This window comes from Trachypithecus francoisi, unplaced genomic scaffold (genome assembly GCF_009764315.1).
Source record: "Trachypithecus francoisi isolate TF-2019V2 unplaced genomic scaffold, Tfra_2.0 Contig01474, whole genome shotgun sequence".
NCBI classification, from domain to species: Eukaryota; Metazoa; Chordata; class Mammalia; order Primates; family Cercopithecidae; genus Trachypithecus; species Trachypithecus francoisi.
In genome coordinates, this window is record NW_022681435.1 from 22,423,263 (window position 1) to 22,441,922 (window position 18,660).

Consider the following 18,660-nt stretch of genomic DNA (forward strand, 5'->3'; position numbering starts at 1 on the left):
AATCCTTCTACGGTTCTTCACCAGACTTCGTTCTTCAAATTCCCACATGCTTTCTCTTACCCATTGCGTTAGAAACCTGTGGCTGCCGTAACAAAACACCACAAAGTGGGAGGCTTCAAACCACGTGAATCCACTCTCTCTTACCATTCTGGGCGCTAGGAGTTCAAAATCAGGACATCAGCAGGGCCGCGCGTCCTCCGGAGGTTTCAGGAAGAATCTGGCTCTCGCAACCGCTGGTGTTGCTGGCAAACTTAGCATTTAAACGTAGCAGCTGCATCACGCCAGTCTCTGCTCATCATTCTGTGGCGCTCATCCATGAATCTTCTGTGTCTGTGTCCAAATTCCCCTCTTACGAGTGCACGGCCCGCTGGACTCCATCCCACCCTCATCCAGCATGACCTCATCTTCACTTGACTGCACCTGGAGAGACCCTGTTTCTGAGTAAGGTCCCATTCTGTGTGGGTTGATGGGGGTCAGGACCAGAATGTATCTTTCTATGGGACAGGGTCCACCACACCAGTATCCCAACTTCTCTTTATACGTCTCTTCTCCTCACTCGTTGGCTTCATACAGGGATACCCTCACTTCCTTAGAAGCACCCAGCAGCTCTGTCCTATGATAGGCCCTTTGGACACCCTATATCCTTCCTCTGGAAGGTTTTCTCTCCACCTCCCATTCTCCATGTGGCTGGCTCCTTTTCCTTTGGGTGTCTATTTAAACACCATCTCCCTGCCCACCCTAAGCCAGTAGGTCTCCTGTGCTGCTTTCTGCCTCAGCCTCTTAGAGTGCTTGTCAGTCCGGCGTGGGTGGATCACCTGAGGGCAGAAGTTCGAGACCAGCCTGGCCAACATGATGAAACGCCATCTCTACTAAAAACACAAAAATTAGCCGGACGTGGTGGTGCACGCCTGTAATCCCAGCTATTTGGGAGGCTGAGGCAGGAGATTTGCTTGAACCCGGGAGGCAGGGGTTGCAGTGAGCCGAGATCACGCCACTGCACTCCAGCCTGGGCAACAGAGCAAGACTCTGTCTCAAAAAAAAACAGAGAGAGAGAGCTTGTCATGGTTGTCATGGAATTTATGGAATTTATGATTGCATCTTAAAATTATTTACTTTTCTTTGCTCATTCCTTGAGTTGCTCTCTGCTGGATAAGTGGTGGCCGAGAGAACCACCTGTCTGTGTTGTGGAAAAGAGCTGGACCTGCTGCCCAGCACCACAGCCGACGGCACAACAGCAGCAAATAGCCATTGAACACTTAGAAATGCGGCTGGTGCAACTGAGAAACTACATTTTTAATTTTAGTTCCTTTACATTATTTTAAATTTAAATAGCTACATGTGGCTAGTAGCACTTGAGTACTGGACACAGGCAATCTAGAATCTCAACTTTGGACCATCAACTTCAGTGTCAGTCCTGTTGACATCTGTGTACACAGCAACTAGCTCAGGAAAAGATATGTTTCTGTTCAATGTGTATTTTAAATGAATGGTAATAGAGTTTCATTTTTTATTTGCATTTATTTAATTATAATGAGGTTGGGCATCTTTTCATGCATTAGTTCACCATCATTTTTAATTCTTTTATCCATGGGCTACCCACTTTTCTGTATAGCTCTTTATTATCTTAAGCATTTTTGCATATGAGGAAATGCACACTATGACTATCATGGGTGGCAAATTTTTCTGCAAATTGTGTTTGAATTCTTACTGAGGCCTCTGCCATGTGAAAGCTTTAAATTTACACGTAATCAGTTTTATCAACCTATTATTTTATGGTTTCTGTGTATAAACTCTTTGCAAATTGTTTTTATAATACATGTAAGTGAATTTAACAATAACTGGATAGCTTTATAGTCCTTTTTATCTCAGCATTTTTCAGAAGAAAATACAACCCCAGCCATAGGTTAGTATTACAGTTGCATCATGTTATTTTTTCTCAGAAGATTCATAAATTTCCATGAACCAAATGGCCAATAACAACTACTAGAAGATGTAACAGAACATGAATGTCCACTGAGACTTTTTAAAAAGAAACATTTCTAATTCACTGAATTAAATTTTATTTCACAGTTGTTTGGCTTGATGTATAATTAGAAAGGAAAGTATCTCTTAAGAAACCCTATACACTACCAGAATCAGATACCATCTCATGCCAGTCAGAGTGGCGACTATTAAAAAGTCAGGAAACAACAGATGCTGGTGAGGCTGTGGAGAAATAGGAATGCTTTTACACTGTTGGTGGGAGTATAAATTAGTTCAACCATTGTGGAAAAGTGTGGGGATTCCTCAAGGATATAGAACCAGAAATACCATTTGACCCAGCAATCCCATTACTGGATATATACCCAAAGGATTATAAATCATTCTACTATAAAGACACATGCACACATAGGTTTATTGCAGCACTTTTCACAATAGCAAAGACTCAGAACTAATCCAAATGCCCATCAATGATAGACTAGATAAAGAAATTGTGGCGAATATACACCATGTAATACTATGCAGCCATAAAAAAGGATGAGTTCATGTCCTTTGCAGGGACATGGATGAAGCTGGAAACCATCATTCTCAGCAAACAAACACAGGAACAGAAAACTAAACACTGCATGTTCTCACTCATAAGTTGGAGTTGAACAATGAGAACACATGGACACAGGCAGGGGAACATCACACACTGGGGCCTGCTGGGGGCTAGGGATAAAGGGAGGGAGGACATTAGCACAAATACCTAATGCATGCAGGGCTTAAATCCTAGATGATGGGTTGACAGGTGCAGCAAACCACCATGGCACATGTACACCTATGTAACAAACATGTACATTCTGCACATGTATCTGGGAACTTAAAGTAAAATTTAAAAATAAAAGAAAATGAAAATGAAAAAAGATGGAAAATAAAAAGAAACCCCATATACCAATACAGTTGCTCGTAGGTATAATCAAAAGTATGGTGCCAAGGGACAGAATACTCATGTTGGGCACTCCCATGCACCTAAAGGACCAAAATAAAAACTTCACATCAACCCTGCCTCGTGGGCAAGTGACTCACTGACCTTACATTCCTCTGTTTCTTTCCTAATGCAAGGGACTCTCGCCCATTTCCCACAGTTCTATATACCCCGCCTGCAAACCTGACTGAAAGGCCCACACACCACACCAGAGGGAGGTGGAGGGATGGAGCTTTCATCACAGACAGCATTGGAGCCCCTCTCCTGGAACCCTGAGCATGCCTGCAGGTAGTGGAGGGTTTGCCTTCATCCGCAAACACCAGATGCCTTTCACATCTTACCCACAGGGCTCCAAATTATTGTATTTTTCATCATCATTTAATCAGTGTTCCTTCTGTTGTGACACCTGACAGACACTGCCGATGATGGCGGGTGATCCCAAATTTGAACAATTCATTGTTGACTGTAACAAATACCTGTCAATTTTAAACTGACAATTTCTACTTATGTTAAATTGCAGAAAAAAAAAGATAAAACACCCTCTCTTATGGTATTATGAAAGGAAATAAGAAAATATTTGATATGTGCTTTTACAGGTTTGAACAAAACCTAAAAGCTTTAGCTTTCATATTTTCCAAAAAAAGACAAAGAAAAAGAAGAATGAATAGAACAAAGCTGGCATCATATTCTATCAGATTGATGGTTCCATCACAAAGTTTTCTCTTCATACAAATGCACATATGTCTACATATACCCTTACATCTGAATATTTGAATTTAGATTTCATCACATCAAAATTTTAGAAGTAAAACTCATTACCAATAAAGTGATTTAGGAAAATGTTTCTGGCTCCAAAAGTCTCTACTTCTTAAAAGGAACATAATTATAAGGGCTATAAACATTTGAATCATTTCCTTGAACATGTGCAAGTATGTGCCTGGTGAATCTCTTCCATAGGAAACCCTAGCCCTTTCCCTAATGGCACATTTTTTTAATGGCTTTGCTGTTCCTGAGTTCATTTCATTGCATGGTTACTTGTTATATCCGACATGAGTTAATATTGCAGTAAAAAATATTGAAAGGCATTTCTCCACCACATCAACTCCCTCCACCTGCAGAGGAAGGGATGGAGAATGAGACTGAGAAGAAGGAAATTCACTGGTCCCAAAACTCCTGGGAGCACATTTAAAACTCAAATTGGAGGAAGAAGATGAGAGATGAAGGGAAGCTAGAATAAATACCTCTCAAAACAAAGAAGAGAAATGCCCCCCTAAAAACTACACCCTAAAGGTAAACAGAGCAATTTGATATCCACGGTCTGGACTAAAAGATACATGTGATGGGCCCCTACATGGATGCACCAAGCCAGCCCTTCCAAGAAGCAGTCTGTAAGCTGACTCAGGAACCATATCTCCCATGATGGATGCTCAAAATTGAGAAGCACATTTGCAAACACGATGATAATAGAAAGCAAAACCAGAGATGGGCAATCTCCAAAATTTTGCACTTTTATTTTTGCATTAATAGTCTAGACTGCGTTGCCTATAACAAACTCACTAATTACACTTTCATTCATTTGCAGGTTATCAGTGGATGCCTGACCTTAGAAAAGTCGCATGAAACTGAGGAAGATTATGAGAGGTATCCTTGAGGGTCATCTAGACCAGCACTCCAGCCTGCCCCAAATCTATAGATGAAAAAAGCAAAATCCAGAGAAGTAACATCTCAAGGTCACATAAGTCAGTCCCTATCAACGTCAGCACTAACATCAAGGACTCCTAAAACCAGTCGGATCACTGTTCCATTAGAGCATATGGTCATTCTTGTTAGATGGAAAACAGAAATATTTAGAAGGTCCTAGGAGGGTCTTATTTCTTGAATGGAAAGTGAAGACTTGACATTCTTTAAGACTGCTGGTCAACTCCAGACAAGCTGTATTAAATAATGAAGTGGGAACAGAGACTGAAAAATCTAAGGGGAGGAAAAAAAAGAATCTTTAAAAAAAAAATGCTATAGATTTCAAAGCACTTAGAATTACTATTTTCCTTTCATATCTTTGGCTCCTTCTTCTATTCTGGGTCCTAGTCAAATGTTAGTTTTACTGTAGTGTTCTATCGAGGCCAAATTAATGACCACACTGGAATTAATACACACCTTTTTCCGCAAATTCAGACTCCCAGATGTCACAGAGGTGCTGAACACATTTTAACACTCATGGACATTCACACTAAAGAAATGCATCCATTTACAAAGAAGTATGAGCCTCAAACGTGTACACCCAATCCATATTGGCGGCCAGAAAGCGGTTTCCCTCCACCCGCCTCCTCTTCCTCCACTCCTTCCACCCTGCTGGACTTCCTGTGCACTGGATTACCTGGCCCACTCTGGGACTGTCGCAGCACGAGCAACTTTGGTGCCATGCTCTAACTCCTCAAACGCTGTTACCTGTCTTCATGCTTAGCCCCAAAGTGGGAAGAAGGAAATAAATCTTGTTCCTTGTGGGATGTCATATCCTTGGGCGTTCTGGGGCCTTCCACGCCAGGCCTCCAAGCCCTGGTGCGCCAAGGCCCAACATGGCTGAATACAGGGTTCTATTTCATCTTGGCAGAGACACGGACTTTCCACACACAAATTAACATTGTTTCAACTCATTTTGACACCATAATGTCTTTTCCATACACCTGCTCTGACATTTTCATGAAATCATTGCATCCCAATCAACTGAGTAGGGAATTAGCATTGTTATACCAAACATTCTGAAGTGTGGGTTATTTTTCATATCTAAATATCTCATCCCCATATGCTGCTTTGGAAAGATAAATTCAAGATCTAACATACTGCAAATTTAAAATTCTAAAATATGCATATTTGATTTTACAATCCCCCTATTGGCATTGTGTGCCATGCAAAGCTGTATTCATGCTTGGGTAAATGGGTAACTTTTAAAGTAAATCAAATCTAGGATTTCATAGGAAATGAACCCCTTTTTGATGCTTCAGCATTTTAAAATTAAGAAATATTCCTGGGTTGTCATTCCTGACATTCCAAATAGTAATTCTTCTTCTTGTGATTAATGGCGATGATAGTATTTCCGGTTTCTAAAATGTTTCTGCATACCTCCTAGATGGAGGTATAATAAACTCAATACAACTCGTTTATTATGGATTTCATTTCCATGCAGAAAACTGAGGCTCACAGATGCTGCATGTGGTATGTAAGGCACCAGCTCTAATGGGGAAGGGAGGGAATAGAACTTCAATCTTTTGATTTCCAGACTACCATATCATAAAGCACATGAGCCAATACCCCTCTCAGAAATAGTGACTTTGCATACTACTACTCCTAATTGTTACTTAAATGAATCTAATGAATCTTAATTTTTTTTTTTTTTTTTTTTTTACTTTTTATCAGTGTCATTTTGTGATCCAAGAAATAGCTAACCCAAATCCAGCTATGTGTGGGCTCTGGGCAGTTAACCGAATGTTTGGAAGGGCCCACGTTAAACAGATTTTTGTCAAATAATGTTGCCACCACATAGGGTGATGTGAAAAGGCTTTTACGTGAAGTCTCAAACTGTAGTGCCCCCTATGTGTGCTGTGTGGGAAATGCCTAGGATTTGCTGATAAAGAAACATGAAAAGCAAACACAGAAATTGTTCTCATCCATGTAAAATGGCAGTAATACTTAGTTTGCCAGGGTAAAAACGTGCATTTAACAAATTTGAAACCAACGTTCCTCTATCTAAATACCCAATTACTTACAGTTTCTCCTCATCCCCCTCAAACAATTCTCACTCAACAAGACCTTAGCCAAATGCTGTTTTTTTCCTATTAACTCTTCCAGATGAAATGATAAGTAACCTTTATGAATTCATTTTAACCAAATACACTAAACTGTTATAACACATGACAATTCGTTTGATATCTGTGTTTATATTTCCACCTTCTCCACTCCCAAAATTTAGCCTATTAAATCCTTGAGGGCAGAGATAGTATGTTATAATTTTCAAACTTCCAGTAATTAGCACTTGTTAAACAAACAAATTTAACAAAACATCTTCCTTACTTCCAAATATCTCCCTCAATTTATACTAGGCATGTAGCAAAACTATTAAATCAATATATATTCAAATCAATTCAACAAATACTGATTTCCACATCTAGTTTAGAGATGCAGTGTGACCTCCATACTTTTTCTTATAATGCAATAGATTTTCTGCATTTTACAAGATACTTTATGATATTTACCTATTTTGAAAACAAGTTGATATGGATGCACCTGAGACTTAAATGTAAGACATTCTGTAAAGAATCCCAGAGCAAGAGGTGGATTCATTCTTCAAAGATCATTCCAACTCTGGTTTCTCCTCCGAGCTCAACTAGTGGAATTTTTATGAAGCTTAAGGTGCTGGCACTCAGGAGAACAAGCATGGGGAATTTTGTTTCATTTTGCATGTAACCCCATTCAGGCCTACTTGCTCTGCTAAGCAGTTAACTCCTCATGCCTCTGGTAATTCTAATGGGTGTATACTTAATAGAATTAATATGTTTGTGATTGTAAATGGTTCCACCTTGTTAAAGCTTGCCACAAATAGCCAAGTACTGAAGAAAGGATCATTTTTTTCTTTAGGTGCTAGACTATTTTAAAAATTGTGGATATTAAAACATTCACCACTGAGTATCATCAATCATTCTCCCAATTCCAATGAGATTATTTCCAGATTCTGGTGTGGACAATAGGGTTGGGGCTGAAGGAAGCATATAACCTAAATTTTCATGCACACTGGGCAGGAAGGTTGACCATGATCTACGCTTGCCCTAGTGACATCATGTGATGCATCGTCAATAGCAGTCTCATTGCTGGCCAGGTCCACCCAAGGTCCTTAGGCTGTACAGATACCCACCACAATCTCACACGTAAGGAGAGAAAATAGGATGTCCAAATGAATCAGGATGACCCTACACTGAAAGCGTTTTGTGGCCCCAACCATCAGTTTCCCCAGAAATAAGTCTGCTACAAAGAGGAAGGTCCTGCTTCATTTCCCAACTCCCTCACCATGTGCTCTGAGGGCTGTGAATGCTTTAACAACATCCCAGCCCCGAAACGCAGGGGAGCCAGTTTCCGAGGAAGAACAGCAGCAGTCGACCCCTAACAATGGGGCACAGGTAACGGATAAAACTCACCCCAATTTCCAAGTCGCCAAAAGAGTGATCACTGCTGGGTCTTTACTTCTGCTCAGGGTTCCATTCCCATGTGTCTAAGAGGTTGAGGTTTCTTTTCATTCCAATGGGTTGGCAGGGGAAGTCGTCAGGCTTTTGAGTGACGAAAACTCCTCTGCATGTGTGCCCATAAAACATTAAATGAGAAATACAGATGCTAGAATGCCCAAGTTAGAAGCTGAGAGCTGAACAGCACAATGCGGATGTTCCCCATGCATTGGGATGAAACCTCTTGGACAAGATGCTGCACTCAGGAGCCTCAGTTCTTCTCCTGCAGATCCCCCGCCCCAGCCACGGCCGACCCGCCCCTCTATCGGCGTTGCAGGGCTAGGCTCCATTAGTCAATACTTTGTGAGAAAAGCTCTAAAACAAGGCGATGAATTGGAAAAAATCTTCACAATCTATACCTCCAACAAAGGACTAATCTCCAGAATCTACAAGGAACTCAAGGAACGGTGAACAGTTTTAATCACCGTTATTACGCCGGTACTTAGCCGGAAGTGTGCCTGTCCAATTCCCATCCGGCCGGACTTCAGACTGACTTCCTTTCCGGCGTTCTGGAGAGAGTGCGCGTGCCCTTCTCACCGGATTCTGTGTACCCAAAATCTCATTAGTCTACTGATTGGGAATTGCAAGCTTCAGCCAGGCACAATGGCAGCTGAACATTGATTTGGTATCAACGTGTTTGTGCTGAATCCCTCATAAACTGGGAAGATGTTTCTTAGGATCCCTCGCGGACCACAGCTTCCTCACAGGTACCCAATGGGGAGACAAGAAGTGTACACAACTGGCATCCAGCCTTCTCTCTGGCTAATTCAGGAGCTGAAAGCCATGTGGTCATCATGGTCTTCTGAAGATTATTAATGAGAAAGCCACTTAGAATAAAGCTGTCCACAGTTATAGTTATTTCATCTAGAATACTAACAACACAAGGTCATTGCGCTGGAGGACTCCTTGGAAAACTGACACTTGTCCATTATGAAAATTCTTTGTTGATTGTTGTTGGGTCCAGAGTCTAGTTGTGTAGGGAACTAGAGAGAAAGAGAGAGAGAGAGAGGAAGACAGAAGAGAGGAGAGAGAGAGATTTGAAATCCATCTCACACCCTAAATGTGGGCAGGTTTGCAGACAGATATCTTGGAACTATGAGGTAAACATGGTCTAAATCCCCTGTTTTGGGAAGATAAGTGCTCAGAGTTCTGTAAGCTAAATGCACACTGCTGAAATGTGATTGAAAACTTTGTGATGTGAAGACTAAAAATCACAAGAAGGAGGCAGGCAGTGTTTAATCTTCTGTTGGATGACAATTCAAGATAGACTGATAGAGATACCTGCTGCCTGATAAACCAGTCAATATTGTAGATGGTAGATATTTGCAGTCAACAGGCCCTGGGAACAGAGAGGGGGGTTGGGGCCCACGGCATTTCTATACTGCAATTCTGCTCCCAGCTCCTTGCTAAGGAAGGCGAGACCTATAATTTGTCGTATTATGTTATCACACTATGGATCGAAAAGCATTCAAATTCTTCCAAGTAGACCATGCTAATCCTGTACGTAGGCGTTCTTCGGCCACATCATTGTCCATTGCAGACCGCATGTGTTAAACTATCCTGAAAGTGAATGTGAAGGGTGGTCTTTGAAAGAACTCTACTTCTAGAAGAGCCAGATTTTCAGGCAGAAATTTTTCTGGTTTGTCTGTGCTTGAAATTCTTAGTTTTTTTTTTTTTTTTTTTTTTTTTCACGTACGCTGGCAGGAATACACACCAAACACTCACAAAAGAACCAGAGAAATCACTGGTTCTGGCCAAATGAGTAGAACACACACACACATACACACACACACACACACACACACACGGTGACTAAAGCGGGATAGTAATGTCCCTAGAGTAGTTTTCAAAGTGTGTGTGTGTGTGTGCATGTGTGTACCTACATATGCATATCCCTGGTAGTGCATTACTGCTGCGCTTATTTGGAGGAAATTTGAGAAAATATCTTTGAACATGGTTGTCTTACTGGATTTTATTTATTAAATAATTCACTAGGCTTTTCTTCTGGAAAAATTTCCAACTATAGCAGACAGAAAGGAAGCCAAGGGAGGGTGTTTACAGCAAGGAGGGGTTATGAAATATCTTCACTCCAGGTTCTTTATGAGGTAAAACCGTGTCACACCACACCACCATCCCTGTTGCAAGCTACTCATCTAATTTCCCTCTTTTTGGGATATTTTGTTTTCCCCTAAATGTCAGCATTTGCTGGGGGAAAAAATATTTTTGGTTGTTTCTTTGGAAGCTTCTTGCAGTATGCCTCCACCTGCTGGAAGGAATCAGGCATGTTGTTAGGTGCAGCGGCAGCCCTGCACGTTCAGAGCTGCCTATTTCTATGTAACTGAAGAAAACAGAAATTATAAATCTCTAGAAGAGATGTTTACTTATACATATCACATGTAAATTAAATGCTATGCATCAACCTCTGGCAAAGCTGTATAATCAATGTATTTTAAATATAGTTTGAAATGAAAATAACTTCATTTTAAGGGAAACAATTTATGATGATGCAAGTAATCCAGGATATCGATCAAAATAGGCCCAATTAAAGGTAAGGTGAAATGTAAATTGTGGCATTAAAGTTCCAAATGTTGACAAATATTTTGATTTCCCCAACTGCAGTGTATCATTTTTATCAGCAATTTGAAGCATGCTGCATGTTAGACTCTGTGGACGCCTGCTTTACACAACAGAACACTCTGATGGTGTGCATGTGCCATGGTACGTATAGAAATTCTAAGAATTCATACGATTTACCTGCTAGATCAGGGACTATTACAGTCTGCTGTTTAAATTCATGTTTTAGCACTCTTTAAAAAGTGGATTATTATTGACCCAATAGACCATAACAGCTCCAAAGAAGCCGTTACTGTCCATCGTGTAAAGCCTTCGTGGTGAGTGTTTTATTGAAGCTCTGTAGCTATCGGGATCTGCTTGTCAATCTAGCTGCCATGCGCGTGCACCAAATGCATGTGCTAAAGATGCCTTGTAAATTGAAGCTTTAGTCAAATTACCCTTGTTCTTGTCCAATAAGCCATGGTATAAAATTGGATATTTCCACTGCAGTTTCTTTCTCCACCTCCAGAATTCCATTTCCCTGTATTTATAGAGGTTGAAATTTTGAAATGTGGATAAAGGAGTGGTGATTTGATTTCAAGATTCAAAAAAAAAAAAAAGCAGGAAGAAAATTGAAGACAGTTTTGCTTTGCATGAGAAAACATCTCAAGAATGCATGAATTTACCAGCTTCCAGGAGGCTGGCAATGGTCACAGTGAGATTTCTCTACTTTAGGCTTTTGGGAATCCAAATAAGATTTTTGTTGAATTTTCTATGTGCTAATTTTGTGTTTTTCCACCTGTCTGTCCTCTTCTTTCATTTAACAAAAAAATGAACATTGGGACATTTTGCCAGGAAAAAAAAAAAAAGCACCTTTTTAGTTACTTGTACCTTTAGTGAAAATAAAATAATACTTTGAGGGCTCAAGCTGTAGGTGCAGCCCTTTCAGTGTCTACCTGGGCTGGTGAGAGGTTTTGGCAAAGCCGTCCTGACACCCACATGGCATAGACAACGTATTTGTGATGATGATTACGCCATTTGTTAGTCTCTTCCTGATATGGCTGAAGCCGTGCAAATCAGCATGGATTCCCAGTCCTCAGAGATAGGGTATGTTCTAGAAATCAAGCTATGAACAAAAAGTTCAGGCTGGATTACCTGAAGGAGATCCAGGCTTAATGTCACTAGGTGTATGTCCTTACTTTCTGGCTGAGAGCAAACGTTTGGTAAGTTTCTGAGCTAGGAAGAAAATGCTTACGGAACCGTGGTTTGAAAAACATATAGTCAGCAGAACATATCCGCTTAAAGAGACCAATATTTCTTCAAGTTATTGAAGAAAAAAAGAATACGAAGGGTGAGATTAAGTGCTGTACAACTTTGTTCTTTCCCGTAAGAAATAGTAAAAGCTCATATTTTTATACTGTGTTATTTCAATCTATAATTGTTATAATTGATAGCTTAAAATCCTAAAGTTCAATGGTAATGTGACAAATGGGAGATAGAGCTAGAGCAAACTCAATGAGGTATTTTTTTAGTTCCATATCACGTCAGATAAATGGATAGAGAGCTAAGAACTGCAACTTTCTAAGAAATCACCAGCGTAATTCTCTTGGGAAAGGATAGTTTATTTTCATTTTGCAAATATCTGCTAACCGCTGCATCACCCCTCCTGTGCTCAAGAGAAAGGAGCACAGTGTACCCCCTAGCACTGTGGAGTAAAGCATGAGAAAATTGTTCACGCAGCCCTGCCATAACAAATCTCAGCTGGTCCTCTGCTGTCCTCTGGGGAGAATGCATTTGAACTCATCCCAAAGAGCTGGTTTTCTACCCTGGAAGTCTCCGATGGCTACTGCGAGAAGAGAGCCATGTCCTGAAAGCAGTGACACAGATTGGCAGCCACTGCAGGGATGCAGAATGTCGATGAGTGTGTGTATTGTAAGGGATTCTCAACCCCTCCCTAGCACCCATAGGGGCTGTCCACAGCCTTCAGCTTGGGCAGGAGGGGGTTAATTAATGCGAGGCAGCTGCCTGGCGGAGACCAGCTGAAACAGATCAGCTGGGAACTGGCCTCCCCTCTGCATTAACCCTCAAAGGGATGCAGAGACCCAGGGCAGGGGCCAGCCTGCTGTGCTGCACCTCTGCCTCATTTATTCAAGGGAGACACACGCGTGTGCACGCATACACACACACAAACACACACACACACAGTTCATTTTACGTCCTGACCCCTTCTGCCTCTTGTCCTGATTTGAATGAGAAGTTCTGTTTCTAAACACAGTGCTTTCTCACTGGGCTATTTTTGTAATATAGTATGCTGAGTTGCTGCCTTAAAATATATATATATATATTTGCACACACACACATGCACACACACACAACAGGCGTGCAGACCTTACAGGCTGATGATTCTGCCTCTTGCCAAAGGAATTCCTGGACAGACACTACTCTGAAAGAAAAACCCTCTGGTTTTGGAAGTGTGGCTGGGCAAGGCAGGCGGAGGTCATGGAGGGGCCAGCGTGATGGAATCCTCCGTGCAGCTGCCTACGCAGCCCGACGCTGGCATGGACACTAGGACGTTTCGTGCGGCATCCGACCAGAGCACACTCACGCGGACAAACGTGGGCCCAGCTATATACCATCAGAAAAACAAAATCACGCACTTTTACTTTGAAAGAAGGGGGAAACTGGAAAGTTATTATTTGAAATAACATGGAATTTTAGGATAATTATTTTCTTTAAGATCCCTTTTATTTCCCTATTTTTCCTTTGAATTCTGGTCTAGCCCGCATACAAAGAAATTAGCACTCTCTGCCACCAGTCAACATTTGAGTATTTGGCAAAGTTACGACTTCAGTTCCATACACGACAGCTGAATAAAAGAGCTGCAAACCCAGAGGAAAAGCAGAGTCCTGGGGGCGGCGGGGGAGAGGTTCACAGAATTGCATTTCCAGGGGATCCAGTGCCTGGAGTGCTCCATGCAGCACACACCCACCCTCAGCACGTTACAAATGTGTTTGCACCGTCAGTAAATCACATTTCTAGCACTGTACTAATTACAGGGGCGGCAATGCATATAATAAAAAGTTTGTGCCCATCGTGCTTGGCACACACCCCTTCTGGGATACTGTTTAGCTCATTCATGATTTCTGCCTGTGAAGACACTCATCCAAAACATGCCTTTAATTGTAATGTCAAGCAAGAGAGCAAATCTTCTGAATCAGAGAGGCAGCATCCTTTCACATCCAATCTGATCAGATTCAACTTTCTTTTATTCATTGTTACTGTATTTCTGGCACAAAGGGGGATTTGGTAGTCAGAGAAACTGAAACTTGGGTGGCGAAAAGCAGTTGTGGTGGCTCCTCTCTTCCCCAGGAAAGAAGCGAGCCTTTAAAAGATATTTCTCAGGAAGAAACGAGCGATCCATACAGTACAGCCTTGTGTGGAGCAGAAAATGAGGCTGCGTGCTTGCTGATGTCTAGTTACTGCAAACTTAGCATCACAATGCCCGCACTGCCAGGCCCTGAGCCTCCCGGGAGAGCATCCCTGAAAACCCGAATGGAACAAGAACTGCTCTTTCCCGGAGTCCCCGTTCCACCGCTGTGCGCAGGGAGCAGGGCAGAGGCTGGCATTGCCTCCCGCTGGGGCCTGTGTCTCCGGACTCATATGAGGAGGGAGATTTGTGAATGATGGATATGGAAAGGCAGGACTTGTGTTGAAAAGGAATGCAAAAGGAGAGAAAAAACTTGAAATTTAGAATCAGAATCTTGATTTTTTTTCATAGACACATTTGTAAGTTGATTAAAGGCTTTCAAGGCATGTCCTTGCAGAATGTGGAGAAAGTTAAAAAGGAAAAGAGCAAATGCCTCCCTCATTCCCCTCTGCTGAGCCTGTGCGGCCCACCAGCGACACACACCCTCAGGATGCCTGGCTCTCAAAACCCATAGGAGAGCTGCCATTTGCTCTCAGACGCATTTGCTCTCTGATGTCTGAGTCAAGGAAGGAGGAAAGGGCTCTGAGAAGGATGTAGACCTGCACACTCAGCTAAGACCCTCCGTGCATGGTGCTGAGGGCATGTTCATGGTCAGAAGGGAAGAGAACAGCTCTGTTTCTGGAACTCTGTACGATTTTGGAGGGGCCAGTGGGAGCGCTGGGAGGGAGGGCAGCAGGACCAGCCATGTATGGCAAGACTGGGGACTCTCTCTCTCATGCCATGCTCCCCCATACTTGCAGAGGTGCTCTGTGAACTCTGAACCCCCAGATAGTGCAGCCATGCAGGGGGCTCCAAGATCCCGGAACCAGGCCTCCCTCTTGGGAGGCCTCCCCTTTCCCGAAAGTGGGCGTAGGGGCAGGGAACATCTTAATGCTCACAAACAGGGGGCAATGAGGCATTTGATCCATGGTCTCTAATTATCTGTACAACTTTAATAGTCTTCGAGTTCATTATCTTGGAGATGAGAAATAAAGGACCGAGTCATAGGCATCCATATTTTAAGTGTAGTTATTGCCTTGCTGAAATCAAAAAGCAGGGGAAGAACTCTCAAAACTTGGCCTGTGCAAGACAAAAGGATTTTGCTCCATTCCAGGACTGATTGAGTGTTTCAGGACCCAGAGGAGGCTAGACAAATCCCAGCTCAGAAAAGGCTCTCAAGGGGTTCCTGGGGGTCTCCAGGGACAGGGCACCAGGACGGCCAGCAGGGAAGGCGGTGGCCCTGCCAGGAGAGCCCACTGGAAGCAGCATGGAAACAAGCTCCTATGGGTGGGCGACTTGCTGTCTCTCCACCCCAGGCAGCATCACGTATGAGCCATTAAGTAATGACACAGGGTTACTGCATTGAAAAGATGTCTTGTAAGATGTTGTACACAAACACTGCTGAAGAACAAACAGGAGGCCGGAGCGTGGCGCTGAAGGCTGGAGGCTGAAGGCTCCCGGCAGGGCAGCCCTGGGAGGGCCAATGCTTCCCACTCCCTCTCCCTTCACCATGTTGTGAACAACCTGCTCCGCTTCTCAGGAATAGCTGGAGGACTGAAACAATGAGGAAAGGGGCAGAGAGCATGCCCCAGGAGCGGTTAGACCCCCTGACCAGCTCCGGCCAGGGAGCAGCGGGCCTGACTTCAGGGGAAATGCCCACTCTCCCTCCACAGTCGTGTCTCCAGTGTTCCAGGTTAATTACCTTCTTCACTGCTGCCTTAAATGAAGACTCTAAACACCTTCCCCGTGTATCCGTGCTTATACACGAAGCCAGCAGTCAAACGGCACCGTTTATAATGTCTCGGCTCCTATTCTGTGACTTCTTCTCCCCCTTTTAACCTGAATCTCTAACCTATTTTAAACATGCCATCCCCCCGCCCCATTAACAGAAGGGATCCTTTTTTCTCTTTCTGTCTTTCCCCCTCAGTAGATGAACTTTAAATGCAATCCTGCGCTCCTCCTGGCTGACCCGCCTGCTGTGAGTAATTGTCTAGAGAGAATAGGAGAATCTAAGAGCTTTTGTGAAAGGGAATAGAGAAGACAGACATTATTATGATTTTGAATCCGGAGCTCTCTTCTTTTCTTTCTTTCTTTTTATTTTTTTTCCTGGATCTAACAGCTGTTTCCCATCACAACTGGTGTTTGAAAGACATTGCAAAAATGACTGTATCCGTATCACAATTAGTTTCACAGGCAGCTAATAACTTACTTGCCATCCATGCCTGATTTAATCAGGACAGCCCTGATTTACGAGTGTCCCAGTGTCCGGCCCTCTCTGCCAGTTCCTCGGGGTGGGTGCCCTTTGGGGTGCTGATGGAAGGAAACGCCCCCTTTAGGGCTGCCTGTTCGCCAAGCAAGGCGAGGATGGGGACCCTGGGCTTCTTCCCAGACAGGAGAACCCCAGACCCAGAGACCCAAGAGCTGGGTGGGGCGAGGCAGCCTCCCATGGGTCACACCTACCCCTCCTCCCCCCGCCCCACTCACCTGCCTCCCTCTCCTCCCCAGCACAGAGCCCTCTCACACTCTAAGGTCAAAGATAGCTCCAAGCTTCACATTGGTTCAGACATAAAAGCCCCAAGCCTTTGGTGGGGAGGCTGCTGTCAATGGTGCCAAATTATGCGTGTCTAGTTTTTGTGATGTGATCTACTGCCGTTCATTAGGGACTGAGCTGGGCCCATCGACTCATTTTTCTTGGGGCAGCGAGCTGGTCTGCAGGGAGTCCCGGTGCTGAGAGGCCGATCCGTCCTTTGCTCACTCAGCGACTTTGCCCTTTGAATTTTTTTTTTAATGAAAAATTTTACTGCAGAATAGAGGAATCAGGCCTTGGACATAGAAGTGAATGGATCCGATCTTGCAGGAACCACGCCCTGGAATACAGTAATATACAGTGAGTGCAGTAAGAACTTCGAAACATTCAAAAATCTGTCTGGCAGGACATGGCTCCTATTTTCAAGTGTCACTGCTGGGCCTTAATGACACACATAAGAATAAGGTAAGGGGGCGTGTCACACTTCAGAATTTTAGAAATTCACATTGTCTAAAACACTGCACCTCTAAAAGGCTACGCAGACCACACTAACGTGTCAGAACGTCCCTCTTTGGCAAACATACAAAAGACTCATGCAAAGAGTAACGGAAGTTGAATACAACGGGCTAAAAGCAATGCTTTTCTGTTCCTAAGTGACCAGAACTGGGCCAAGGAGACTCAGTATTTAAATATCCCGGTAATGGATCAGTGAAGGAATGAAGAGACTTGTCCACCATTCAGCTGCTCCAGCTGCTTCAGTCCATCTTGGCAACTTCTGGTGGCAGGGAAGTGACAGGCATCAGGGCGGAGGGCAGGGCGGAGGGCAAGGCGGGCGTCCTGAAAGGCGGGCATGGTGGATGCACCAGCTGGGCCTTTGAACTGCCATCTCCTGTGCCGTCCCTTCAGGGAGACCTCTTCCTAAGGCTCTCCGTTCTAGGGAGCAAAGGTCCTGTCCCAAGGTTTAGAAAGCAAAGTCCTCAAGACTGCTACCAGTTAGGCGAGACCAAAACCAAGAGAGTTTCCCAGAGCCCCCAGGAGGGCAGGAGATCAGATGGACAAGCAGGCGTCTTGCAGAACGTTCTCATCCCAGCACCCTGTCCACAGTATCCCCGCGGAGGCCCAAGTGAAACAAAGGTGAGGACAAATATCTGCCCTGTAGTACCTGAAATGGCCATTTCACCCAAACCCAGGGAAGCTACCTGCTGTTGTACAAAGACACACGCGCTCCTGAAAATATGGTATCAGGTGGTGACAACACAGACAGCACACTCCAGCCTGCGCAAGAGCCCCTCGTCAGCTCACAACTCACAACTATCTCACAGGCTCTCAGGCTCGGCAGGCACCACACCTGGGAAGCAAAAGCCTCCGTTTCCGACAGTCATCACAATCTGTTTGCAATTACCAAGGAAAGGAAAGAAAGATCCTGAAGACCCATCCTCACAGTGTTAAATGGAGCCTTTGGTTTTCTATCTGTGTTGCTGATGAGCCCGTATTTTTGGAGAAGCTGTAACAGGAACTATGGGGGACTTAAGTTCCCTTTTGTTTTGTGTTTTTGTTTATCGGGCATTTTCTTTTGCGAAGAAAGGTCAGAGGTGGGGACAGTATTCCCTCATTTGTTAGGAAGGCACTGAGCAGAAAGAAGTTTCGTAAGAGGTTATTTCAAATAAGTTATTTAAAGAAAAAACAGGACTGCCATCCAATGCCAGGGATGGACGTCTGAGATGCTTACCAGCCTCCAGCTTACATTTGGCATTATTTCTTACATTTTTCTGCATACTTTTTTTCTCCATGTACAAACACAGGCCAAGTTTGGTTGTTTCAGGGCCATGGTAGGATTGGACTCTGCACAAGTACTGCAGTCAAAGAGGAGAAAATGAAAGAGAAAAGTGACTGCCGATCC